The 27,430-nt window shown below is 37.1% G+C and overlaps 1 long non-coding RNA gene and 1 pseudogene across 1 annotated transcript in view; both read left to right on the top strand.

Moving 5' to 3' along the window:
• Positions 1–9,280: 9,280 nt before the first annotated feature.
• LOC113920449 lies at positions 9,281–18,643 on the top strand (annotated as a pseudogene).
• Positions 18,644–24,516: 5,873 nt separating this feature from the next.
• LOC113919345 overlaps positions 24,517–27,430 on the top strand; it is a 130,022-nt gene continuing 127,108 nt past the window's right edge. Inside the window, exon 1 of the long non-coding RNA XR_003518961.1 lies at positions 24,517–24,616. This is a non-coding gene — a long non-coding RNA (uncharacterized LOC113919345). The remainder of the gene's footprint in view (positions 24,617–27,430) is intronic.

Raw genomic sequence — 27,430 nt, forward strand, 5'->3', positions numbered from 1 at the left:
TCGGGCCACTGCTGTCCAGCAGGGACCCAACAAGTGGCAGATCTGGGGAGACTCCCCTTCCTCCCCTGGGAGGAGTGGTGCAGGAGTGCACCGCAGAGATCTGCTGGGTTTGGAGACTCCACTGGGGGCCATGTGCCAGAGAAAGAAATGCTCGGTCACAGGCCGGGTGAGCACGGAGTGCGGCCGGAGACCGGGGAGACGGGAGTGACTGACTGCTTTTCTCTGGCGGTGCACTGAGGAGCAGGGCCTGAGTTCTTGGCTCCTCTGGGGCAGAGATTGGGAGGCCACCATTTTCGCCCTCGTTCTCCAAAGCTGTACCGAGAGCTTGCAGAGAACAAAAGCTCCCGAGAGCAAACCTGAGCAGATTACTGAGCCCAGACCGGCAAGGGCAGGGCAATTCCACCTCTGGAAAAGACATTTGGGAACCACAGCAACAGGCCCCTCCCCCAGAAGATCAGCAAGAACAGCCAGCCAAGACCAAGTTTACCGATCAATGAGAATGGCAGAACTCCAGCGCTAGGGGAATACAGCACATAGAATTCATGGCTTTTTTTCCCCCCTTGATTCTTTAGTCTTTCAAAGTTAATTTTTTAAATTTTCTTTTTTCCTTTTAATTTTTTTTGAATTTTTCTTTTTCCCTTTTTCAACCAACATCTTATCAATCCCTTTTTTAAAAAAAATATTTTTTATTTTTAATTTTTAGAGTCATAGTCTATCTCTCCATAGAAGTTAACCTTATTTTTGGTGTATATATAAGTTGTTCTCTCTTTAAAATTTTGGGATAGTTTCTTCTAACAGACCAAAATATACCCTAAATCTCTAGTGTATGGCTTTGTTCTAGTCTCCTGTCTGATCACATTCTCTCCCCCCGCTTTTTTTAATTTCTCTTTCTTTTTTCAACCAACTTCTTATCAATTCCTTTTATAAAACCTTTTATAATTTTCATCTTTACAGTCATATTCCATCCCTTCATCATATTTGCCCTTATTTTTGTATGTATATAAGTTTTTCTTTCTTTAAAATTTTGGGAGGCCATTTCATCCAACAGACCAAAATACACCCAAAATTGAGTGTGTGGCACTATTCTATTCACCAGCCTGATCATATTTGATCATAGTCTTTTTTTTTCTTTCTTTCCCTATCTTTTCCCCTGGTTTCACATCTCTTCTGATTGGTTTAGTGTATATTTTTCTGAGATCGTTGTTACCCTGTTAGCATTTTGTTCTCTCATTCTATTCTCCTCTGGACAAAATGACAAGATGGAAAAAATCACCTCAAAAAAAAGATCAAGAGGCAGTACTGACCACCAGGGACCTAATCAATATGGACATTAGAAAGATGTCAGAACTAGAGTTCAGAATGACAATTATAAAGACACTAGTTGGGCTTGAAAAAAGCATGCAAGATGCTAGAGAAACCCTTTCTGGAGAAATAAAAGAACTAAAACCTCATCAAGTTGAAATCAAAAAGGCTTTTAATGAAGTGCAATAAAAAATGGAGTCTCTCACTACTAGGATAAATGAGGCAGAAGAGAGATTTAGTGATATAGAAGACCAAATGATGGAAAATAAAGAAGCTGAGAAAAAGAGAGATAAACAACTACTGGATCACGAGGGCAGAATTCAAGAGATAAGTGATACCATAAGATGAAACAATATTAGAATAATTGGGATCCCAGAAGAAGAAGAAAGAGAGAGAGGGGTAGAAGGTATATTGGAGCAAATTATAGCAGGGAACTTCCCTAATTTGGGGAAGGAAATAGGCATCAAAATCCAGGAGGCACAGAGAACCCCCCTCAAAATCAATAAAAATAGGTCAACACCCCAACATCTAATAGTAAAAGGTACAAGTCTCAGAGAAAAAGAGAAAATCCTGAAAGCAACTTGGAACCTGAGGTCTGTAAACTACAATGGTGGAAACATTAGATTGGCAGCAGCCCTATCCACAGAGACCTGGCAGGCCAGAAAGGACTGGTATGATATATTCAGAGCACTAAATGAGAAAAATATGCAGCCAAGAATACTATATCCAGCTAGGCTTTCATTGAAAATAGAAGGAGAGATAAAAAGCTTCCAGGACAAACAAAAACTAAAGGAATTTGCAAATACAAAACCAGCCCTACAAGAAATATTGAAAGGGGTCCTCTAAGCAAAGAGAGAGCCTAAAAGTAACATAGACCAGAAAGGAACACAGACAATATACAGTAACAGTCATCTTACAGGGAATACAATGGCACTAAATTCATATCTTTCAATAGTTACCCTGAATGTAAATGGGCTAAATGCCCCAATCAAAAGACACAGGCTATCAGATTGGATAAAAAAACAAGACCCATCGATGTCCTATCTGCAAGAGACTCATTTTAGACCCAAAGACACCTCCAGATTGAAAGTGAGGGGGTGGAAAACCATTTACCATGCTAATGGACACCAAAAGAAAGCTGGGGTGGCAATCCTTATATCAGACAAATTACATTTTAAACCAAAGACTATAATAAAAGATGAGGAAGGACACTATATCCTACTTAAAGGGTCTATCCAACAAGAAGATCTAACAATTGTAAATATCTATGCCTCTAACATGGGAACAGCCAATTATATATTAATAACAAAATCAAAGAAACACATCAACAACAATACAGTAATAGTAGGGGACTTTAATAACCCCCTAACTGAAATGGACAGATCGCCAAGCAAAAGATCAAGAAGGAAATAAAGACTTTAAATGACACACTGGACCAAATGGACTTCACAGCTATATTCAGAACATTCCATCCCAAAGCAACAGAATACACATTTTTCTCTAGTGCCCATGGAACATTCTCCAGAATAGAACACATCCTAAGTCACAAATCAGGTCTCAACCGGTACCAAAAGACTGAGATCATTCCCTGGATATTTTCAGACCACAATGCTTTGAAACTAGAACTCAATCACAAGAGGAAAGTCAGAAAGAACACAAACACATGGAGGCTAAAAAGCATCCTACTAAAGAATGAATGGATCAACGAGGAAATTAAAGAAGAATTTAAAAAATTCATGGAAACCAATGAAAATGAAAACACAACTTTCAAAATCTTTGGGATGCAGCAAAGGCAGTCCTAAGAGGAAAGTATATAGCAATACAAAACTTTCTCAAGAAACAAGAAAGTTCTCAAATACACAACCTAACACTACATCTACAGGAGCTGGAGAAAGAACAGCAAATAAAGCCTAAACCCAGCAGGAGATAATAACGATCAGAGTAGAAATCAATGAAATAGAAACCAGAAGAACAGTAGAACAGATCAATGAAACTAGGCTCTGGTTCTTTGAAAGAATTAACAAGATTGATAAACCCCTGGCCAACTTATCAAAAGCAAAGAGAAATGACCCAAATAAATAAAATCATAAATGGGAGAAGATATTTGCAAATGACATATCAGGTAAAGGGCTAATATCCAAAATCTATAAAGAACTTATGAAACTCAACACCCAAAGAAGAAATAATCCAATCAAGAAATGGGCAGAAGACATGAACAGACATTTTTCCAAAGAAGACATCCAAATGGCCAACAGACACATGAAAAAGTGCTCAACATCACCTGGCATCAGGGAAATCCAAATCAAAACCTCAATGAGATACCACCTCATACCAGTCAGAATGGCTAAAATTAACATGTCAGGAAACAACAGATGTTGGCGGGGATGCGGAGAAAGGGGAACCCTCCTCCACTGTTGGTGGGAATGCAAGCTGGTGCAGCCACTCTGGAAAACAGTATGGAGGTTCCTCAAAAAGTTGAAAATAGAGCTACCCTTAGTGGGTATTTACCCCAAAGATAAAAATGTAGTGATCCGAAGGGGCACGTGCACCCCAATGTTTATAGCAGCAATGTCCACAATAGCCAAACTATGGAAAGAGCCAAGATGTCCATCAACAGATGAATGGATAAAGAAGATGTGGTATATATATATATATATATATATATATATATATATATATATACACAATGGATAATTATGCAGCCATCAAAAAAAAAAAACAACAAAACGAAATCTTGCCATTTACAATGACGTGGATGGAACTAGAGGGTATTATGCTAAGAGAAATAAGTCAATCAGAGAAAGACATGTATCATATGATCTCACTGATCTGAGGAATTCTTAATCTCAGGAAACAAACAGGGTTGCTGGAGTGGTGGGGGGTGGGAGGGATGGGGTGGCTGGGTGATAGACACTGGGGAGGGTATGTGCTATGGTGAGCGCTGTGAATTGTGTAAGACTGTTGAATCACACACCTGTACCTCTGAAACAAATAATACATTATATGTTAAAAAAAAAAAAGAAGATAGTAGGAAGGGAAAAATGAAGGGGGATATTGGAGCGGGAGATGAACCATGAGAGACTATGGAGTCTGAGAAACAAACTGAGGGTTCTAGAGGGGAGGGGGTGGGGGGATGGGTTAGCCTGGTGATGGGTATTAAAGAGGGCACGTTCTTTAATACCCTGGGTGTTATGCACAAACAATGAATCATGGAACCCTACATCAAAAACTAATGATGTAATGGATGGTGATTAACATAACAAAATAAAATTAAAAAAAAAAGGACACATCATTGCATGTATAGGGAGATATAGGGAGGCAGAGCCTCAGGAACAATCCTCTGAGGATCTACCACAATCCCATTTAACAAACTCTAGTTTTAGCTATGTAATGTGAATTGGGTGTTGTCACAAATTATTTGATTGAATCTTTATAATATTTTGAGATTTTAAAAAATGACATCAGTATCATTCTAGACACAATCCTCAAGGAGGTAGATCTCTACTAACAGTTAGGCCCATAATCCTAAACCTGTATGTTACCAGTTTAGCATAACCCCTCAGAGAACAATAATTTCTGTGTGGTGGTGTTACATTGTTCCTAAAACCCTACAGTAACCACCGCAGGATTATGAAATGACCAAAACACAGTTGTTGTGCTCACCTAGCTCTGAATCTAGGAAAAATTATGTAAGTATACAAAGAACTTCAATAATATTTAGAGTGAATGCGGATCAATGTCAAAGATCTGTGTGTGCTCTATAAGCAATGATGATCTGTGCAAAGGAAAGGAAATTGCTGTTCTGTTATTATTCAAACGAGGGAGAAATAACATCCTATACGCATTTGAGGGGGCAACAAATTTTCCTGGTGGAGGATAATTAGTAAATTAATTTGTTAAATTGTCTATGTTAGGGGGCTTAAAGAGTAATAGATATTTTTTATTAAGAGTGATGTGATGCAAATTGCACTCTAGTTAAAGGAAGGAATGACCAAAAGACAAAAGGGCAGGAAAGCATAGTGTTTGTTTTGAAAAAAGAAGTAAGCTAGTTTAACTAGAGTTTAGTTATAGAAGAAAATACCCAGAAAGAAAGCAAGGATCCTGAAGGAGTGGAGAGCTATTAAATAGCAAGAAAAGGTGTTTATGTCCTATGTTAGGAGCTTTGGTAAATTGTGAATATTGCTGAGCAGTGAAGTAACAAGACTGGAACTGTGTATAATGAAGATATTCTGGCAACACATAAGTGAGGGCATACCAATGAGTTGAGAAGTGTAGTAGGTTGAATGGTGTCTCACAAAAAATCATGTCTACCCAGAACTTCAGAATGTGAATGTAGATGATGTTATTAGTTAAGGATCTCAAAATGAAATCATATTGGATTTATGGTAGGGCCTGAATGCTATGACCAGAGTCCTTATAGAAGAGAAGACACAGAAAGACACAGAGATGATGTGAAAATGGAAGCAAATTGTAATAATGTATCTATAAGCCAAAGAATATGAAGGATTGCCTACAACAACCAGAAATAGGAGAAGAAGGGCATGGGATGGTTCCTCCCTCAGAGTCTCCAGAAAGAACTAATCCTTCTAATACTTTGATTTCAAGCTTCTGTCCTTCTTAACTAATAGAAAATAAATTCTGTTTTAAGCCACCCAATTTAGGAATTTGTTATGTCAGCCCCAGAAAATCAATATAGGATACTATAGCAGATGTCCAAATGAAGCATAATAAAGGTCTGAACTAGAGGGGGGCAGGGAGTAGAAAAAGAAAGAAGCATGTGGACACAGGATTTACCATAAAGTTTATGTGTCACAGACCCTCACTTATACATCCCTCTCTGAGGCTTATACTGAATTATGCATGGAAATTGGAAATTCTTTACTTAAATAAAGCACACACACCATATAAATTACTAAGCATACAAAGCCTAGACTAGCCCCTGTCTGCATGACATAGCAAGTAACCTATTTTAGTCAGTTGCAATGTAAGAGAGAATCCAATGTTTTCAGTTTGGCAATCACAGATGGTGGTGATATTCCTTATCAGAAACAATAAATTTAGGGAAGGAGCTTTTTTGCAAGTAAGCAAAAATCAGGTTTTCTAACAATTTGTAATCTACTTATCCCCTAAGATCCCGTCCACGGCTGGATTTAGCCTGTGGTCTGTAGTTTGCTGACCCCTGGTACAAAGAAACAACTCTAATAAAATGTGTTAAGTGGTATAATAGGAGTATGTATACAGTACAAAATGGTCACAAAGCAGAGGAAGCAGTTTCCTGCCACTATGTACTGGAAAAGCCTTTCTAGCTCCTATTGTGAATTAGGTTTATTTGGTCTTTTCCGGAAAAAAAGAAAAAGAAAGTTTGTTGACCTGTGGTTTAGACCACAAGCTCCTCTAGGAAGCGGCTCCATTGTTTTTTCATAATTGTATCTACAGTGTTGAGTACAGAGCACATCAAATAGTAGATGCTAATTCATCTTGAAAAATGGAGAACCTGAGTCCTGGGTACTGATAAGCTATCCAAATGGAGATATAAAGTAGATATTAAAAATATGGATCTTGGGGCACCTGGAGGGCTCAGTCAGTTGAGCATCAGACTCTTGACTTCAGCTCAGGTCATGATCTCAGGGTCATGAAATTAAGCCTGTGTTGGGCTCAGGCTCAGTGCTCAGCAAGGAGTCTGCTTGAGATTCTCTCTCTCCCTCTCCCTCTGCCCCTCCCCCGCTTGCACTCAATAAATAAATAAATAAATAAATAAATAAATAAATAAATAAAATATTTTTAAAATTTAAATAAATAAAATCTTTAAAAAATATGGATCTTGAATTTAGGAAAAATATTGGACTGACGATATAGATATAGGTAATTGACACAGATGCCATCGCTGAAACTTTAGAATTGACTGAGAGCTCTGAGGGGGGAGGCTATTACAAAGGAAAAGACCTGAGGATGAACTTTGATAAACACAAGTATCATATTGGTTGCTGCAATGAGTATAGTCAGGCATTTTAGATACACTAACTGTAGAGCCAAAGAGATACTTTAAATAAATATATTCAATAAATTGGTGAAATGGAACTTTATTGTAACTCTTGACTTTCTCTAGCTTTTTTCTTGTTTGGCCCGTCACTTACAGGAAATGTCAAGTGATTCTGGAGACCACCTGGAGTTGCTTTAACTTCAATCCCCTGAGAAGCCTCAAAAGGTCAAGTATCATCTCCTACTGCTTCTCAGATGCCTTTACATCGTACCGAGTTCCTAGTTAATCTTCCCCTGTCCTGTAAAATTCACATGTGTCAGTTCTCTAGATAGAAATGACACACATTCTTTCAATTTTGGAAACAGAGCTTTTTCTCATACACTCAAGGGGATAATCCCACATTTTAAAGAAAGATTTTAAAATATTGAAAGCTATAAAGATTAGAGTAGCTCTTTAAAAATTCCCTAAAAAGCACATTATGCAGTAATAATGTACACTATCTTAAAAAAATATGATTTAAATTTCAAAAAGTCAGGAATAATTTTAAGTGAATTTACAGATACAGATTAATCATGATATAGTATTTAAAAATACATGCACACATATGAGTGTACACATAGAGAAACGAAAATGCACACATATAAACACAAGTACCATGTGTGTTCATTACTGATAATAGCTCAACAAAAGTAATAAACACTTTGAGATCTTACTGTATGCCAAGGATGAACTAAGTCACTGCAAATATTAGCTTCTTTATCCTTCCAGCGACTCTGAGGTAGATAATATTATTTTTTACAGTTTTCAATTACTACTTTATATAGCCAACACAAATAAAATCCCAAAGGAGTCTCAAAATAAACCAAAAGCTTACTCTTCAATTTAAGTCAAGAAATTGTTTATTTAGCATCTTCTATCTGCTAATCAGTATGCCACATGCTTAAACACAATGTCTTACTTCTGCATAAGAAAAGATATATTAATGCAGTCATGGACATCAAAGGGGCTGTTTGACCTCAAGGTAAATGCCAGTCTCCATGCTAGAAGACAGAAACCAAACTGTAAGAAAACCTTTCAAAAGGGAGGTTTTCAGGTTCTAAAAAAAAAGTTATAGACAGCCAGTTATCAATGGAGCACTGTTATTTTACCTTATTCTTCTCCTTTTCCTTTACTTGCTTTCACTTAGGACTTGGCCCTATCTTTTCTTTTTCAAATAATCCTCTTTTCACTTCAAACTGGAATGGAGAGGCATGGAACTGTTTAAACTTCTTCTTTGCTATTTCCCAAGACATGCTCTTAAAACTCTTGTTTAATTAAATTAATTATTTATTGAGAGAGAGAGAGAGTACGCGTGGGCAGGCACTCTAGCGGGAGGGCAGGGCAGAAGGAGAGGGAGAGAGAGAATCTCAGACTCCCCGCTGAGCCCAGAGCTGCGTGCAGAGCCCCATGCAGGACTCAATTTCAGGACCCCGAGATCATGACCTGAGCTGAAATCAAAAGTCTGATGCTTAACCGACTAAACCACCCAGGCACTCCAAAACTCTTGTTTAATTTTAAAAGCCTAGCTAATTTCTTTGGGGGAAAGAAAGAAAGAAAGGGAGAAGAAAGATGGGGGTGCCAAGGCCTGGTGACTGCCAACGTGTCTGGTGCATGCCAGAAGCTGGCCTGTGCTTCTTGGGGCCCCTTTCACCTGCCTCTCCCACCCCACCCAGGGTTAAGGCAGGGAGGGAGGGTGCCACAGCCAGACTCTGTGAAGGCCTGATCCTGGGCTGCTGGTATTGGAATTCACAGGTATCCTTCTGGGATCTTCAACATGAGGACCTGATGGGGTACCTGGAAGGAAAGCCCACAGAAGCATCCCCACTCCCACCTCCAACTGCATCTGGGAGATTCTCACTCTCACATTAGTCCACACTCAGCCTCCAGCACTAGTTTCTGGCTCCAGCAGCTTCTGCTCCAAGAAATTGAAAAAGTCATTTCAGCTGTGTTAGATCCACAATGGTAAGTATAACAATTCGATATTTCTGTTCAGGTGTTTTTTTTACATCTGTGACCTGGACAGTTTTGCTTCTTGTTTATTTCAACTTCAGTCAATTGATTCAGTCGTTTACGTATGTGCCTATCAAGGGATCTGGGCCCTGTGGTTCATTCCCTAAAATATTCTATCCCTGTCTCACTCAGTCTCCAAGGCCAGTGTTAGAGTCATAGTTCAAAGCATACAAAAATTATGATATGATAATCATGTTGAAGATCCAGAAAAAAACAATATGAAATTCTTCTAAATTTTATATAATTTTTAATAAAAGTTATCAGGAATTGACTTAGACTCTCACATACATGCCTTTAATATGTAACCGTTTGGCCTACCATAGAGATTTGTCAGACACAAGGAAAGCAGCATGTAAAGAAAAGTCTTTACCTGACTGATCTGACAGTCCCTAGTGTTTGTCTCTACAATGAAGCTGTGTTGGCCCTGCCCAGGAGAGAGCACAATCAAAGACAGCACACTGGCCTGTCGTCTTCATAAAATCACCTCCGTGGATGATGATAGTGACTTTGATGATTTGAAAGGAGAGCTAGCTAATAAATATATTCCCAAATACGTTGTTGGAAAAATTAAAGTAATAAGAAACAGAAAGTGTGAGGGATTGATTCGGGAGAGAATGATTGGAGCAACCCACGCTACAGTAGAGGTTCTAGTGTTGCTGGACAGCCACTGTGAAGTGAATGTGATGTGGTTGCAGCCTTTGCTGGCTGTCATCCAGGACATCCAACCATCCAACCATGGCTTGCCACCCAACTGATATCATCAGTGCAGACACGCTTGTCTATAGCTTGTTGTCTTCTGTGAAACAGGGAGGCTTCAGCTGGGGGCTGTACTTCAAATGGGACCTTGCCTTGTTCCCCTTTCTGAGCTATGAGGACCAGATGGAGGTAATGCATCAGTAAAGTCACCCACAATGACTGGAGGATTGTTTGCCATGAATAGATGCTATTTCGGTGAATTGACAGTATGACAGTGGCGTGTAAATCTGGGGAGGAAAGGATTTAGAAATATCACTTAGGATCTGAAAATGTGGTGGTAAGCTGTTCATCATTCCTTGCTCTACAGTAGGACATGTTTTCTGGGAAAAAAAAAAAAAGGCCACCATATGGATCTCCTAAAGGTTAGGACACTGTGACACATAATGCTTTGAGTCTGGCACATGTTTGGCTGAATGAATATAAGGAACATTATTTTTCCTTAAGACCTGATCTGAAGACCAAAAGTTATGGAAATATCAGGTGAGTATATTGAAATGAAGAAGAAATTGGGTTATAAATCATTAAATGATATCCAGATAATATTTACCCAGAAATGTAGATATCTACACAAGGACAATGTGGAAGGAGGCACAATAAGTGTAAGAAAAATCAGTTAAGAAACTATTGCATAGCCCAGAGGAAAGCCATGAGACCCGAGGAAGGTCTGAACTAAGGCAGGACTTGATTATCTTACATACTACATATTGGAATTATTTGTTTGGAAAGTGGGATATAAGTACATTAAAAACAAAGAAGAGATTCTAGTTTCATCCATTGCTTCATACCCATTATTGCTTTATTTACTATGTGCAAGAAAGTTTAGCAAATCCTGAATTTAGTTATTCAAAGATAAACAAGACTGAGTCTATTTCCCCAAAGAACATACAGTATACCATAAGAGACAAACAGTTGCTAATGCTGCTATTCTTTCATGCATTAGAAGTCAAGGTGAAGAAGGAGAGAAATTAAAGAATGACTCCCAAAGGATGGGAAGAGATGTGGACGTCACCAAAGATGGCAGGCAGGGTGGGAGAACACAGCTGGAAAGGAAGATGATAAATTAAAAGTATGGAAGATAAAATATGAATTCTGTGATCCGTTAAAAATGTTTTTGTGAAGAAATGAATATACCTGGAAAATTATTAGATCAAGTTTACAGCTATGCAAGTTACCAAAGCTGAAGATAAAGACTTTCATTTTATCTTAATCTGATGGGAAGACCTTTTACCACAAAACAAAACAAAATAAAAAGGTATACTTTTAGTTTGTGATATAATGAGGGATTGATTGAGACTGTATTGTGTATAACCTTGCATAAATCATTTCACTTTTGGTTCCCAATTTGCTCTTCAGTAAAATTAGAAAATAAAGCTAAGAATTTTTCCAAAACTAACATGCGTTCTGAGTGAATTCCATTTTTCTTGGTGCCCATCTCCTTGTCTCCACCAAACTTTGAGAATATTCTTGTAACAAACAACAAAAGAATCAACAAGGTCAATATAATTGTGTTTTGTTTTGTTTTAATGCCAGTTTGCTATGGAATTGCTCGCCGATGGATCATGTTACACTGGAAAAAGATCATCACTAAACAATCTCAAAAGGTGTTCCCTCTCTAAGCTGAAAAAGCCATCTTCTTTCCATTGCCCCTACAACTGGGTGACATTTGTGCTGTTGGAAATCCAAGGGACAGCCCCATGAAGTCCCCATCAGTCATTGCACTGGAATCTGCTCTTCATTCCCATGACAATGTCTACCAAGTTTGGTTTTCTTAATAAGAGCTGCAGTTGGTCCCTAACATGTGGAATAGCAGTAAATGGTGAAAATGTCATACTCTGCCTTACACAGAATAGGTGCTGGTAATTTATTTTTTAATTCAAATTCATTTGTTTATGCTAAAAGTTAAGGATTATGTTAGCCATGCTCAGCATGTGATTCTGTGTTGAAGAGTGCCAAAGATCCTCTGGGTGTTGCTCACATAATTTCTGATTTGAACAACAAACACTCTAAGATTGAAAAGAACTTTGGTAAACATGAATAAGAACAAAGAGAGCAGGTTTTTAGCATATTTTGATCAAACTAAAAAAAAAAAAAGCAAATTTGCCTGGGTCACTGACTACAAATGTGTATTAAATTAACATGACTCTCATCTTCTAATTATGTAATACTGTACTAGTATGAGTCCTGGTTGCCAATTCAGAATAATGCATTTTAGGGCACAGCAGTAGATTATAATAGAAAAAGATGGGCCAAATCAAATTTGAGACTAAGGAAGGTGAAGTTGAATATAGGTGAACTTTTTTGAATGAGATGGATGAACATCTCTGAATGAAATATTCAAGACTATGTAGCAAACTGCCTCCCAAGGGAAACAAGAAAATTCAATTTCATGGGAAAATTAAAATGAGAATTAAAAGTCTCTAGAAGGCACCCACATGTACACACACAGACACACACTTATATTTGTGTTTAGTAAAAACAAATAGATTACTAGCTAAGCTAATAGATCTTTACATCTGTATGTCTTTTCCTTCCTTTGTTTCCATAAGTATTTGTCATCATTGTCCCAATCATTACTTCTGACCAAGGTTGATTTTTTTTGTCTTTTAAATTCATCTGCCTTCTCTCCTTATCTCCCCCTAACCTAAAGTAGGGGGAGATACTAACCTAACCTAGTACATTTTTTAATAATTTATCATGTTGAGGAGATGCACAAGTAGAAGTAACAGATTTAAAGCCACAATAGAAAGAGAGGGCACTGCAATGACAGGCTCTAGAGTCCAGAATTTTAAAGAGTTTTATTCAATTCTAGAAATCTCGTTTCCCTTCTTTGTTTCCAATTAAATAGAACTATTTAAACCAATCTCCTCATCTTTGTTTTGAATGTTAGCACTAATTAAAGTATATGGTGAGATAGCACATATCTAGTTTTCTGTCATCCTCTAACATTCTTATAAGATATGATTGCCTCGTTTGATATTAAAGGGACTGAGGTATTGAGAATGAGGAAATCACTTGTCCACGTTTATACAGCTAACAAACGATGGAGTCAAGATGGAAAAGCCTGCCTCTCCACCACTACTCCAAAAACGCAGTCAGTTCTTAAGTGCTTCGACTGTGCAATGTATACTTTCGATAAATATGTAGCTTTCTCCAAAATGGTACTAGACTTTCATAGAAGATGCCTATAGGTCTCAGAAAATCATGGTGGGTGTCAGTGAACTTCAGGGTGATACTTCATGACAAGAAAGATAGAAGAGAAAAAAATTACAATTGACATACCCGATTAACTTACTGCCAATGAAAAACAATCTTTTACTGTTCATGAAGACTCTCTCCTTGGCCACACTTCAGTCAAGCAGCTCCGAGCTTTCTTCTTGATGAGGTCCCAGTCTCGGCCCCATCTTTGCCAGGCCTGCAGAGCCCAGTTCTGGCAAGAATTCTGCTAATCCCCCACTCTTGATATCTGATCATCCTCAATAACTAATCAAATTCCTCATGTTCTACTATATCCGTCCCCTGGCGCCAAGCCATTATCTGCTCACTCTGGCCTGCCCTCAGCAAGAATCCTGTTAGGTCAGGTTAGCAAGAATGCCCCTAACCTTTGATGTCTCTTCTCAGTAATCTTCCATCCACCAACCACCTCCCCCACCAAACACCCACCCACCTACCCTGCTGCTTGACTACAAATCCTCTCTTGTCCTTATATTCAGAATTGAGCCCGGTTCTATACTGATGTTTCTTTGCCCTTATTATAATAGTTCCTGAATAAAGTTTGTTTTTACTGCTTTAACTACTTTCAGGCTCTGTTTTTTGTTTGTTTGTTTGTTTTGTTTTTTTGTTTTTTAAACACCATACACGTGCCAGGCAGAGAAGCATGAGAAAAGGAATGAATTTTGAAGATAATGACAATTTTTTTAAAATGCACCGTTTTTCTGCCTATATTTAAAGGACTCTTTGCAAGGAAGTTTTTAGAATATGATCATTTGGTTCAAATACTAGCATAGAAGCTGTGTTTATTTGCTTTGGCAATATTCCTAAATTCAAGGGAAGGATGTGAGAGTTTACTTAACTTCTTCAAAATATCAACTTTGCCAGGCAGCGATGGACTGAATCTTTTAATCTACAAGTGGGTGCTCTCCTACTGAAAAATTACAGAATCAACCTGAAGCACGCTTCGCAGCTACTCCTTCCCACCAGCACTCTGGTACTTTGATTACGATTTACTGTGGCTAAAATAATGCCCTTATCATCTTGTTTACTAGCTTTTCTGAGTAGGAAGTATCTTTGGAGAACAAAAAAACCTGTTTGATCCACAATCCCTTCTCCACAGGGTAAGCCACAGTTATCAGTTCTTACGGAGTGAGATCGTATTGTTCGAAACTATATCTCATGAAACGGTCATAAAAGATTCTGAAATATTATCAAGTGTGCACTTTGAATACTGGAATAACAAAAGCCGAGTTTATCTTTCATTTGATAACAAGTCTTTTGTGCTTTCTCTTGTGTGCTAAAGAAATCATTTACATCAACTGCCTTAAAACAATGACAACAGAACACCACTTAGCAGCAGGTGTCGGATGGACAAATTTCCACCAACAAAGTTACCCTTTTACAAAGTAAAATGTACGTAACTTGTAACTTTATAGTTTTTGAATTCTTGTAATGTATGATTCAACTCTAATTTTTGCAGGCCAAGGAAAGCCCCTTCCCTTCACTTCTACTAAAATGCTCTTAAAATAAGTCTCTGTATTTTTTCAATGACATGATTATGAAATGTATTCCACTGCCCCAGGTCCCACAGCAGAAGCTTTCACATTATTTTCTACAAGATCCAATAGAGCATTCTTGATTTCAATCAGGTCAGACACCCTGTCACAATCCAATCTTGACACATCAATGACAAAGCATATCAGAGCAGTCTAAAGTTTACAACATGTAATAAAAACTGAACTAAAGTCAAGCGTGCTCTCCTCTTGTAGGCCCAGGGAGACTCTAGGCAACTAGTGATTTGTAGGCTCCATTACATCCCAAATGTTCGATGTATCTAGCCCTTGGCAGGGTGTCAAGGACAAGAAATAATCAGTCTTTAGAGATCACTTTTGAAATGCTATGCCCTCTGCTTCCTTCAGGTGACTCATTCCTTCCGTGTTGTCAGGATCCGCTGATGAAAGCTGACGACTTTCAATAGCCTGTGACAAGTGAGGTATCCCCTTCTCCATATGTGGAGGAAATGATACTGCTCAATCAGCTTTCACCAGGCATCCTGTGAGTGATGAGCTACTGCAGGACATCAGCCTCGTGAGCTCTCTTCCAGAGTCAAAAGTAAAAAGCAGGAATGTATACGATCTTGTACACAAGAGCAGAATGGTCACCAGGGAGGCAGAAAGGAGGGCATTTTAAAACTTATTTATAGATATTTCATGTCTAGAAACCAAATTTTGTCTTCATGTTGAATATTTAGATTCAAAAGAGTAGACTAATGTCAGGTATCTGAAAATGACATGGAAGTAAATGATGCAAACTGGTGGCAGTGCTCACATAGCAATAAGTATTAAATAGGCATTCTGGTCTGAATATGACTTTTAGTTCAACTAATATACGATGATATATTGGCAAAGAGTTGTTATTGATCTTCAGATAGTAACTTTTTTCTCATGATAGCCTTACAATTTTTTTTCACTCACTAGAATTCCAATTATTTCAACCATAAAACCACAACAATTTAAGTTTCTCCTACCAATGCCCTAGAGCTATCATATTTATTGTTAAAATACTAATTTTTAATAACTGATGATCTATTTTCTAGTTAATTTAGATCTCTAGTTTCAGCTTTTCTTTTCACGTGTAGTCCAGTTTCAGCTAGTTCACTGTATTTTGAGGTTAGAGACTATATAATGCAACTAAGGATAAAGAGAAATGTAAATGACACCACAAATTTTCATTTTGTATAAACAATATATAGAATGATGTGCTGATAGAGGAGATAGAAAACAAGGATTCAAATATATCAATCAGTTATAGATTCTGGCAGATGATTTCTGACTTGACTTTAATGCAATTGTGTAAATGTAAGAATACGACACATTCAATGTATTTCCCAAGTATTCTAGTTTTTAAAAATTGCAGAGATGAGAACGTATTATGAAATGTAGTTAGTTCAATAATTGAGTTTTACATATATTCCCAATAATCCATGAAAAATATACATGTAGGTAGTAGGTATGTACAATCTTACACATAATTTTAATTAAAAATATATTTTGTATCCTTACTACATAAAACTTAGTAAATATTTTATGAAACACTGCAAATTGTAGCATAGTACTCTATTCTTTGTGACAACTTTTTTTTTCCTAAAGCATAAAAGCCAGTTTGAAAAGCAAAGAAACCCTAAATTACATTTTTGGCTAGCAAATCAGCTTTAATTATTTTTCATTTTAAATAATATAAAATATATCTTTTATTGCTAAATGTTCAATGTTCTTTTTGTGTAATATTTCCTCCTGCCTTTTTTTTTAAAGATTTTATTTATTTATTTGAGAGAGAGAGAATGAGAGGGGGGGAGGGTCAGAGGGAGAAGCAGACTCCCTGCCGAGCAGGGAGTCCCGACGCGGGACTCGATTCCGGGACTCCAGGATCATGACCTGAGCCGAAGGCAGTCGATCAACCAACTGAGCCACCCAGGCGCCCCCTCGTGCCTTTTAATATTCCATTTCAAGTACAATAACATTGGGCCTTCATGTTACAGTTGTTTAGGATACATGTGAAGTATAATTGCAGAAATTTTGGTACTATATGCCATTCCTTTAAAAATCTTATGTAACTATATAAACAGATATATGTATGTATGTACATAAACATATTTATATTTTAGTGTGTACTTTATATATAGAGAGAGATAGGTATATATATAGTTACCTATACTACAAAACTTTTAAAAATTTGAAATGAGATTAATTTCCACATTTATATTTATCACTGTAAAGAAGAAATTTTTCAAGTATGGTCAAGCACTTTTAAAATGCCATCCATGCTTATTGTCTAGTCCCAGTCTCACATATTCTTTTTTTTTTCCTGTTTTTTCCTCTTATTAAAATCCACCCACCAACACATAATGGGAATATCAATTTCTCCACTGCTTGAAATTTTTTTTTAAATCCTACAATTATATCCTTCTAACTGAAATATATATCTTTATAAAATCGTACAATTACAACCTGAGCCAAAAAACTCTCAAATAAATCAATCTAGTCCAAATAGACTATGTGGCAGATATCTCAATTCACAACCTATTATAACATGAAAAGCAAATGGGTGATGTGTCATGAGCACGTTATAAAACTAATGTCTCTTTGAATTGAAACATCACAGATTGAATACATGTGTTTACGTACAATTCTTTCAAATATACAAAAAACAGTTTTTTTTTTTTTTTTGTAGAAAAACTAACACAAAGTAAACAAGAGAAAAGAGTGGAAAACAGATGTCAAGCAAATTCGGAAGATGGCAAGCTGACATACAGATGATACCTGACTTGGCAAAAAAGAAAAGGATGGATATTTACAGGACCACAGAGGAGCATCAACAAGAAGCAAACCTGGAAAAGTCCGAGGAATTGGAGCAACAGCTAGCTCTAAATGAAAGTCTTTAGAGGGAATCAGACCTCCAAAATCCTGGAGGACTTACATGTAGTCAACTGCCTCTACCAACAGTGAGGGAAAATAAGAATTTATCCATTTGGAGAAGAAACTGGAAAGACCCTGCACCTGGAGTACAGGACAAAGTTGAGAGTAGAGGTGAGACTCAGTCCTCAATACAGCAAGTCAGGGTCAAGATCCCTATATTCACTTATAACCAACCCACTGCCCCAACCAAGAACGTCGGAGAGTTGAAGAGAGAAGATTTATAGGTTCCTGTGTTTTAGAAGTAGTCTCAATAGGTCTGCTAAGTCTCTGGATTATTACCCGATAGTGAGTGTTGATATAAACTTGTACACAAGAAGCTGAGCATCACCTTTCCAGTGCTTCACACTTAAATATAAATGGCAGAGAAAAATTAGCAGACACTTGAAGAAAGCCAATGATATGAAAGAAGAAGACAAACAAAACAAAACAAAAACAACAAGCATGTGGACAAAAATAGATAAAAGAGAGTAATTTGGAGGAAACAGGGAGCATGTAGGGAGTAGTGGGAAATTTGAAATGTCTATTAATTTTCAGAGAGCTAAGAGATACCACTGTATATTTAGTAACTGAAAAAGGCACTGTGGGGAAAAATACAGACAACAAGAAAGAACTCTTAGAATTTATAAAAAGAAGGGCCTTAAAACTTAAAAAATAGCCACCACCTTCACTACCACCACAAAATCAGAGAAGAACAGAAGCTAAAGTTGAGAATAGATTTCAGAAAGTTAGAAAAACAACAGCAAAAGTGAAATGGAAATGTAGAAAGAAAAAAAGATTTTAAAAAATAATCAGTTCACAAGTTTAAACATTCAAATAATATAGAAGTAAACAGGAAAAAATACAGGGGATATCATCCCAAGAAATCATATAAGAACATTTCCTTAAACTAAAGGATGTAATTTTTCATCAAAAAAGCCACACTGCATACCTAGAATAATGAATTAAATGGGACTCACACAAAAACATATTTTTGAATGAAAATTCAGAATCATAGGAGCCAAAATAAGACCAAAATCTTACAGAAAGAAAAAAAAAAAAAGCATGCACCTATTAAGGATCTAAAATGAGAGTCGCTTACAATTTGTTAAGAGTATTGCAACTAGAAGACAATGAAATAATGCCCTCTTATGAGGAAAAATGACTTTCAATCTAGAATTCTCCATCAAAACAAACTGTCATTTAAGTGGGAGACACAGAATATCTCAAAGAAGTTTCAAAAATATTTCAAAATACCAGCCTAGTCCCTCTGTAAGGCAACTGACTGAGGAGACCCTAGCATCTCCCTCAGCAACACTAGAATTTAGACAAGCTTCTTCCTCACTGTAGGTCCCTGACCTCCTTTTCTTAAAGCATTGGCTTTAGAAAACTTGGAATTGTAAATTATTTCTCTGCTTCCTTGAGATGTCTTTTCAAAAGACTCTTGGCAGTTTTACAAGCCAGGCATACCTTTCTCTGGGACCTGGGAGCCATCTCTTTGATATGTGATCACCATTTCCCTGAAAGAGTAGAAGCCTATCTTAGGCAGGCACCTTCCTCCAAGTTGTAAAATTACTTTCTGTCATAAAGATATGGGAAGTTTATTTTTCTTTGGATAAAGCCAGTTGGCAAGCACAGATGGCCAGGGATTCCCACCACCCCACCAATTAAAATCTTCCCGCCCTTTGTTCCAGTGGAGTTGAGCTCAAAGTTTTGGTCTCACTCTGCTATTAGAGTCACTTTGAACTAAGCCTTCCTGCTTGTTTAAATTTGTTGGGTGCAATTTTTGCTTTGACACAACTATAGGTTGTATTCCAAAGGAAGGTTGTAGGAGATGGCTGCCAAAGCAGAATATATAACAGGAAAGAAACAAATAGAATCTCCAAGCTGATGTTGAAAGAAACATCAACTGAGAGCTGTCAGAGTTTGAGATTATCAGCATACATTGGGAGAGAAAGATGGACAGTTTGAGATAGGCAAAGGTACACAGATGGAACTAGGAAATTACTAGATGGGTTCTACCATCCTAAAAGGAAATATATACTTATCTCAGAAATTTGGTGCTGAGTTAGTGCTAGGGTACATAGAAAACTCAGCCAAAAAAAATCTAGGTAATTATTAACTCCAGTAAAATTTTGCAAGGCAGGAAAAAGTTGTTTCTGCTCTGAACAATATTCACATAGTGAACATCTTACAAATCCTAAATAAAATTTGATGTAATTGAAATTGTGATAGAATTATGTCAGGAGGAAAAAGAGTGGGGAATGTACTTGTGAGTGGTGGGCACAAGAGATTTAAATCCTTAACTGCCATCTTAGGAGAAAAGAGTTAACATCTAAACTTTAAATAAATAAAAACCAGAAGCAGTGATTCAAACCAGGTGAAGTATTTGATTGTCAAGAAACTTGGGACAGGAATAGTAAGTCTAGAAGTTAATTGCTTTTCCTTATAAGCCTGAATGAATTACATGACTTTTTAAATGTCAAATATGTAAATCTGAAATATAATAAAAGTAGAGTCTACAAGAAGTAAAAAAAAAAAAAAAAACAACAACAACATGCTGGCTGAAAATAAAAATGAAGAAAAAGAAAAACATTAAAAAGTGGAGGACAAAAAGAGGGAAAGGAAGAAAAAATATTTTAAAGGGGGAATATAGAGGTAAAGAGCAACAAAAGGGAATCAAAAAAAAGCTGCCATTTTCATACTGAATCATTTCACAGGGTATTGTTTCTGAATGACCATGTGAGCGATCACTGGCCTTGACCAGCGGTGTATTTGCAAATAGCAATCAGAACTGCAACGGACTCCACTCGTTCGCTGAATCGCAACGTAAATCTAAACTACTCAGTGTTTTGTAATTCACAACCTCTTTCTACCGCCACCAGCAACTACTACCGTTCTGATCAAATATATTAAGAAATCATTATGAGGTCTTCAAAATTGCACTGCAGTGTTCTACACGTCAACTTTTTTTAGTTTAGCGCCAAATGAGCTATTTTAAGAATTCACCCTCCTCCACCCATGAACCACTCCCATCACTCTCATTCTCAGCAACTAAGGTTAGCTCGTACCTTACAGAGAAATTAGACCCATTAGATCCCCATCCCTCTTTCTCCTGTAAATCCTACACCTTCAACTATGTCCCAGTTTTCACCTGTGTATTCTCTCTCTTCACAGGATATGTTTAAAAACTGGAATCTGTGCCTCACTTTCATGCCCCTGGTGATCTCTGTAAAGTTCCTGGATGAAGTAGTGAGTACCAAGTCCAGTCCAGCTCTATGGGCTGTGTAAAGCCTGCTAGTGGCCAGGAATATGTGATTAAACACCTCAAGTCCAGCTGTTAGAAAAGCTATTATGAAGATTTATACAGGTATTTCTATTATTTAAGCATCTTTCCATGTTGCAAATTTTTTCCAGCCCTCACAGTACAATATCATCCTTCACCTCCACTATTAAGTGATGCTGCTAAAGAGAAAAATGGAACAGCTTTTGATTTTGCACACGAAGATACAATCTTCTTGAAGGTGCCTGCCATCTTTTATATACACAGTCAATGAGCAGATCCTGGCTGTGTCTTAGGTCAAGAATCATTGAGGTATCAAGGATGCCTCAGTGGCTCATAATTATTCTTTACAACAAATCTGTTTTCTGAATCTGATTCCCTTAATTCTCATGGATCTCACTCAGCTTTACTTTTAATCTGCCCATCTTTACTGGTTCTTTCCTCTTCACATACATATATGCTCAAGGGTCTCTGCAAATAAAACAGTATTTCCATACCTCCCTCTGGAAATATTCTTCTTTCCAGTAAGTCCTGTGTGTTTCACTTCATTAATATCTCTTTAATCTCTGCTCTCATCTAAGTCCTCATCACTATTACCCTTTTCCACTGATCATTTAGTTTCCACTAATCATCAGCACTAATCTGATTGTTTCCCTGATCAATTTTTCCTTCCAATTCTCTTCCACAAATGTCTCTCCTTTGAGCATCAGACCCACATATTCAGCAGCTCATTAGATGTATTCACTTGCATATCCCACAGACAGCTCAACTCAATATGTCCAAACCTGAAATAGGTTCTCTCTCATACACTGGCTCATTCTCCTCTTTGTCCTAAATCAGCGAATATCACTGCACGTAGTGGTCCAAGCAGATACCTGATCACCCTTGACTGCTTTCTCTTCCTTATTCTTTACACTTTAGCAGTCATCAAATTATAAAAATTCTTGTTCATAAATGTCTCTCAAATCTATCCACATCTTTCCCTTCTCACTAGCACCTTCCTTATTTAATAATTACTTTCCATCTGGATTTCTAAAATAACCTCATGGCTGGTATTTCTGCCATCAGGTTTTCCCCTCTTCTGCCCATTCTCCTGTGGAGAATATAATGCACTTGTAGTGATTTTTATAAACTTCAAGTATGATTCTGTGCTTTCCCTGTTTAAGAATATCTGATGACTCCCTACTGCCCTGAAGATAAATTTCTAACCTCCTTAACTTGACTTACAAGCAAGAAGCGCCTTTATTAAATAGTTCCTGTATTCTTCCCTAGCTTAGTCTCCTAACCTTCAGGTTTTCTTCTTACAAAAAAATATTTTTGTTATTCAAGAGCAAAATCATTTCCCTCCCTTCTGGATATTTATACATCTTGCTTCATTTTGTTTGAAATATTCCTTCCCCAAACCAAACATTCTCTTCAACTTTCCTCAGGTTTGAGTTAGATGCTCTATTAGAGTCCCAGGGCTAATGGGGCGCCTGGGTGGCTCAGTTGGTTAAGCGACTGCCTTCGGCTCAGGTCATGATCCTGGAGTCCCGGGATCGAGTTCCACATCAGGCTCCCTGCTCAGCAGGGAGTCTGCTTCTCTCTCTGACCCTCTTCCCTCTCATGCTTTCTCTCATTCTCTCTCTCTCAAATAAATAAATAAAATCTTTAAAAAAAAAAAAATAGAGTCCCAGGGCTAACCTAACAAAAGACCACAAATGGGTGGTTTAAAACAACAGGAATATATTCTTTAATAATTCTAGAGCCTAGAGTCCAAAATCAAGGTGTCGGCAGGGCCAAGGTCCTTCTGAAGGCTCTAGGGAGAAAATGTCATCCCATGCCTCTCTTCTAACTTCTCGTTGTTGCCTACGGTCTTAGGCTGTCTAGTCTTGTAGCTGAGTCACTCCGGTCCTTGTCTCTGTCACCACATGGCCTTCTTCCCCCAGTTTGTGTCTGTGTTTCCATACAACCATCATATAGGGACACCAGTCATTGAATTTAGGGCCCATTCTAACCCAGTATAATCTCATCTTAACTAATTACACATGTAAAGACACTATTTCCAAATAAGGTCACATCTCGAGGTTACAGTTGAGCATGAATTTTGGGGGAACCCTCTTCAACCATTACAGAAACGCTGTTAACATCTTCTGCCTACCAGGCAGCAACCTGAGCAGCCTTAGCATACCACACAAGACATTATATTGAAGGGCATCTGGGTGGCACACTCAGTTAAGCATCCAACTCTTGATTTTGGCTCAGGTCATGATCTCAGGGTCTTAGGATAGAGCCCCACATCGGGCTCTGCTGTGAGCATGGAGCCTGCTTGAGATTCTCTCTCTCTCTCTCTCCCTCTGCTCTTCGGCAACCACCCTCAAAAAAAAAAAAAAGATTATGTTGAGAACTACTGATTTGTCTTTTCCCCAATTACACAGGGACAGCAAACATTTTATCTTTAGAACCTAGTACAAGGTGTGACAGAGAGGGGAAATAGATATTTGGAAATACATATTGAGAAATATGTATTTCTCAATATGGAAATACATATGTATTGGCTCGATACATATTTGGGAACAAAGAGAAAAAAAAATGAATGAAAGATTAAAAGAAGAGCTCTTTTTAAAATTTTCACAGTCCTCTTATAGTTTTCAGGATAACTTTCTAAACTAAACCAGAATCTAACAGAAAGGCTTATGTTAAAATTTAAAATATTCATTCCTTTTTCTATCTACCTCTTTCAGAGCAAGCACAGGAACAAAAAGAAATAAAATTTTAAATAAACTACCAATCTTCTAAGGGTGACATGCTGCACTTTGACTTTTGTTTGTTTGTTTGTTTGTTTTTGGTATTTTCCCTACATCATTCTTCTTGCTAAATCCTACTTAACTTTTAGAAGTTGAATCATTTAGTTTTATATTGGAAGGAACATCCTGTTCTCCCCCTACCCCATTCTTCTTTGGGGGCAGACGCATTTTGGTATACTTCTATAACAGACTCTGGTACCATCCTGTCCATGTCCTTACCTCTCTCATGGGCCCTATACCATCTAGCTATGTGTTATTGCAAGCACTCGCAAGTGCTGGCCTGGCTGAAATGCCACAGAGCATTTGAAGTCCTTGAGAAACCCTAACCAAGGACAAGTATTGACACTGCAGTGAGCAACCTTAGGCATACCATACAATCTCTTGGTGACACAAACAGTGCCCTGCCCTTTGGTACCACCTGTGTTGTCTTTTCTCCATTTTCTGTGTCACTTGCTCCCTGACCTACTGGTGTTTCTTAAGATCACTAACCAAATAAGCAACTTGTACTCCAGTCCCCTCTCAGGAATTGTCTGTGGTTAGACTCAGTATGAGAGATTTCCTAACACTCTTCTAATACCACTTTTCATACGCTGTAATCTGTTTACTTGTCTTCTGTGGCTACTACTATGTAATGCCCCAGTGGTATAAATAGTACTTTATTACTCCCTCTCTAGCAGAGTGCTTGTGGTATGGAAGAAAGGAATCAATAAACATCTTTTGTTCTTTTTTTCTTTTAATGTATGAATAATTTCATGATCTCATTATTATGTGACAAAATTGGGAATGTAGAGACATTAAGGTAAGGTATTTGTTATTAATAATATATAATTTGTAACTTTATGTTAAAATATAATCATTTTTATAGGCAAAACACATTAAGCATAACTTTTAAAATGTAAATTTTAAATACATTCTACATTTCTCTTCAGTTCTGCAAACAGTTCTTGTCACTTGTACTGAATTTTTTCCTGATTCATTTTTAAGCTTACTTTAAACTGTTGAGCATGCTTGTTGAATGTGATTCCACTTCTATGGCTAAGTAATTCATTACTTGATAAACTACTCATAATTGACATAACAATCCTATCACAGATTCTAGCTTGAAATAATGTCAAAGGCACTCTTCAGAGTTACCAGTATTACAAAAGTACAATCATGCGCACAGATGTACCCATTTAATACTGATGGATTTCATACCATTGTTTTGACAAGAAAACATATAGCTGTGTTTAGCTTACTTGTTTTCTGAACGTTCAAAATGTAGTCTGAACAGATTTTTTATTTAAACCATAAACCACACCTTGTTTTTTCTATTTCTTTGATATTTACTCCTTCCATTGCTTTCTACTTTTATTACTGAATTGCTTTCCCCTACTAGAGTAGCTAGAACTGCATATCAAAAGTATGCATTGTTCTGAGATCAGATTTACCTGGTTTTATACACAATGTGACACACAGCCTTGTGTTTTGTGCCCCCCGCATTGTCTTCTGTTTTCTTACTATGTCTACTGCTGTGAGGAAGAGTGGGGCTCACAGCCTGATTCAATCAGTCTTAGCAACATGAAATAACATATTCAAGTTTGTATTGTGGACATTATTTACGTAAATGTCCCACCTGAAATATTCTAATGTACCTGCTGCTAAAATTAGATCATGCTTTGAAGAGAAACAATGTTTTCTAGTGGGGAAAAAAAAAAAAAAAACCCTAGAAAATGAAAAACATTGCTTTAATCTCCAGCTTATTAAAAGATAGAAAGATTCCTTTTTTTTTAAATTTCCTCTAAATTTGCATTTTGAAAGACATTTAAAAATTTTTTCATACTACACTATCTCTTGTGGAAGTGAGCCAAAAATACAAAAGATTTAAATTCTGGCAAATGTTTAAATCTGTGACCATTGTTAGCTTACTGCTTCTCCAATTACAGGAAAACATAGATAAAAGGAAGTATGTATATTTATTCTTATGTTATATATATTAGAAATAATCAATAAATACCAATAACTACCAGACAATATGATGCATTTTTGTATTGCAAAAATAATGAAGAGTTTTTATGTTTAGCTAAATTTATTTACAGCTACAATTAATGGATAATTTTCTAGGATGATTTGATTTTGCCAATAAGAAGGTGAGATTTGTAATGATATTATATGAAATTCTTTGTAGCTGGTCATCTCTGCCTCTTGTCTATAGAATTTGGGGAGGTCAGCCTTTGTTTTAACTATCAAAAAAACCCACAATGATTTTAAGTCCATGGTTTGTTTGTCTGTACAATTCTCTCAGAAAGTTAATTGTTTTCTTGTCTTTTTGACTGCTGTGAGTCTCATGTGAAAATAGACACACCAATTCTTCTGAAACCATGTCTCTTTCCCCGGATTTAATTTGGACAACTTAAGCCTATTGTGCTTCCATAGGAGAGGAATGCTGTTTTTCTCTTTTCTCTAAGCTGTATTTTTCCAACTGAAAGAATTTGCTGGGAAAATTATATGCATTAGGAGTTTTTCTTAAATGAGTGTGATAACTGCACCCCGATATTGATATTAAGCCTGAGTTATAATTGGCCTTTTTTATTCAGTTGCTTTGTCCGTTGTATATATATAACGAGTAAAGATGAGTATCAGTTAAACTTGCAACACAGAAAGTCATTTGACTCTGTATTCTCTCTGTTTTCTTTAAATTCTCCTTTCAAAATAGCTAGGTCTTTTCTGAGCTCATCTCTCTTGCATTTTTCTGGCAAGTGCAACTTACAAGACAACATGCTACTACCATTGGTTTTTTACCTCTTCAGGATAAAGTTTAGTAGGTACACTACCTGCCCCCTAAGTTATCACATATGATACTTTTTCTAAATATTGAATTATTACATGACATGCATCAGCATATTTCTAGCCTCTAAAAATTCCCTTGCTACCAAATAACCGGCTTCAAAGCTAGTGCCAGATATTCCAAGTTGTCTGTTAAGGAAGCACCTCTGATCCAGTACTATCTTTTCTTTTTTATCAGTCATTATAGCCAATTATTCTGTGAAAGAAAAAAAACAAACAAACTTGAAAACCTCCGAGTTTTAAAACAATAATGTCTATATCTCATACATGAGACCTGTTACATCAGATGTCACTGCAGAGGCTCTTCTCTGGGCTGATGGAGATTCCATTTAAATACATTGGTAGAGTCAGGAGAAAAGTAAGAAAGCATGGCAAACAAAGTGTTAACACTTACAGCACTTAAAACTTAAACCCAGAATATACAACATGCTCTGCTCACATTTTATTGATCAAAGTAGGTAATGTGGTGTACTGGGTTAAATAGTGTCCCCCTCTGCCCAGCCCAAATTATGCCCATCTGGAACAACAGAATGTGACCTTATTTGAAAATAGGCTTTTGCAGGTATAATTAGTTAAGATGAAGTAATACTGGATTAAGGTAGGCCCTAAATCCCATGACTGATGTCCTTATAAAGGCCATGTGAAGATACACAGACATACGGGGAAGCATGCTATATGAAGATGGAAACACGGATGGAGTGATGCATCTGAAAGGTGAGGAACACCATGGACCACGGGCAACTACCAGAAGCTAAGAGAAAAAGCATAGAACAGTTTCTCGTTCAGA

This window comes from Zalophus californianus, chromosome 3 (assembly GCF_009762305.2).
Source record: "Zalophus californianus isolate mZalCal1 chromosome 3, mZalCal1.pri.v2, whole genome shotgun sequence".
NCBI classification, from domain to species: domain Eukaryota; kingdom Metazoa; phylum Chordata; class Mammalia; order Carnivora; family Otariidae; genus Zalophus; species Zalophus californianus.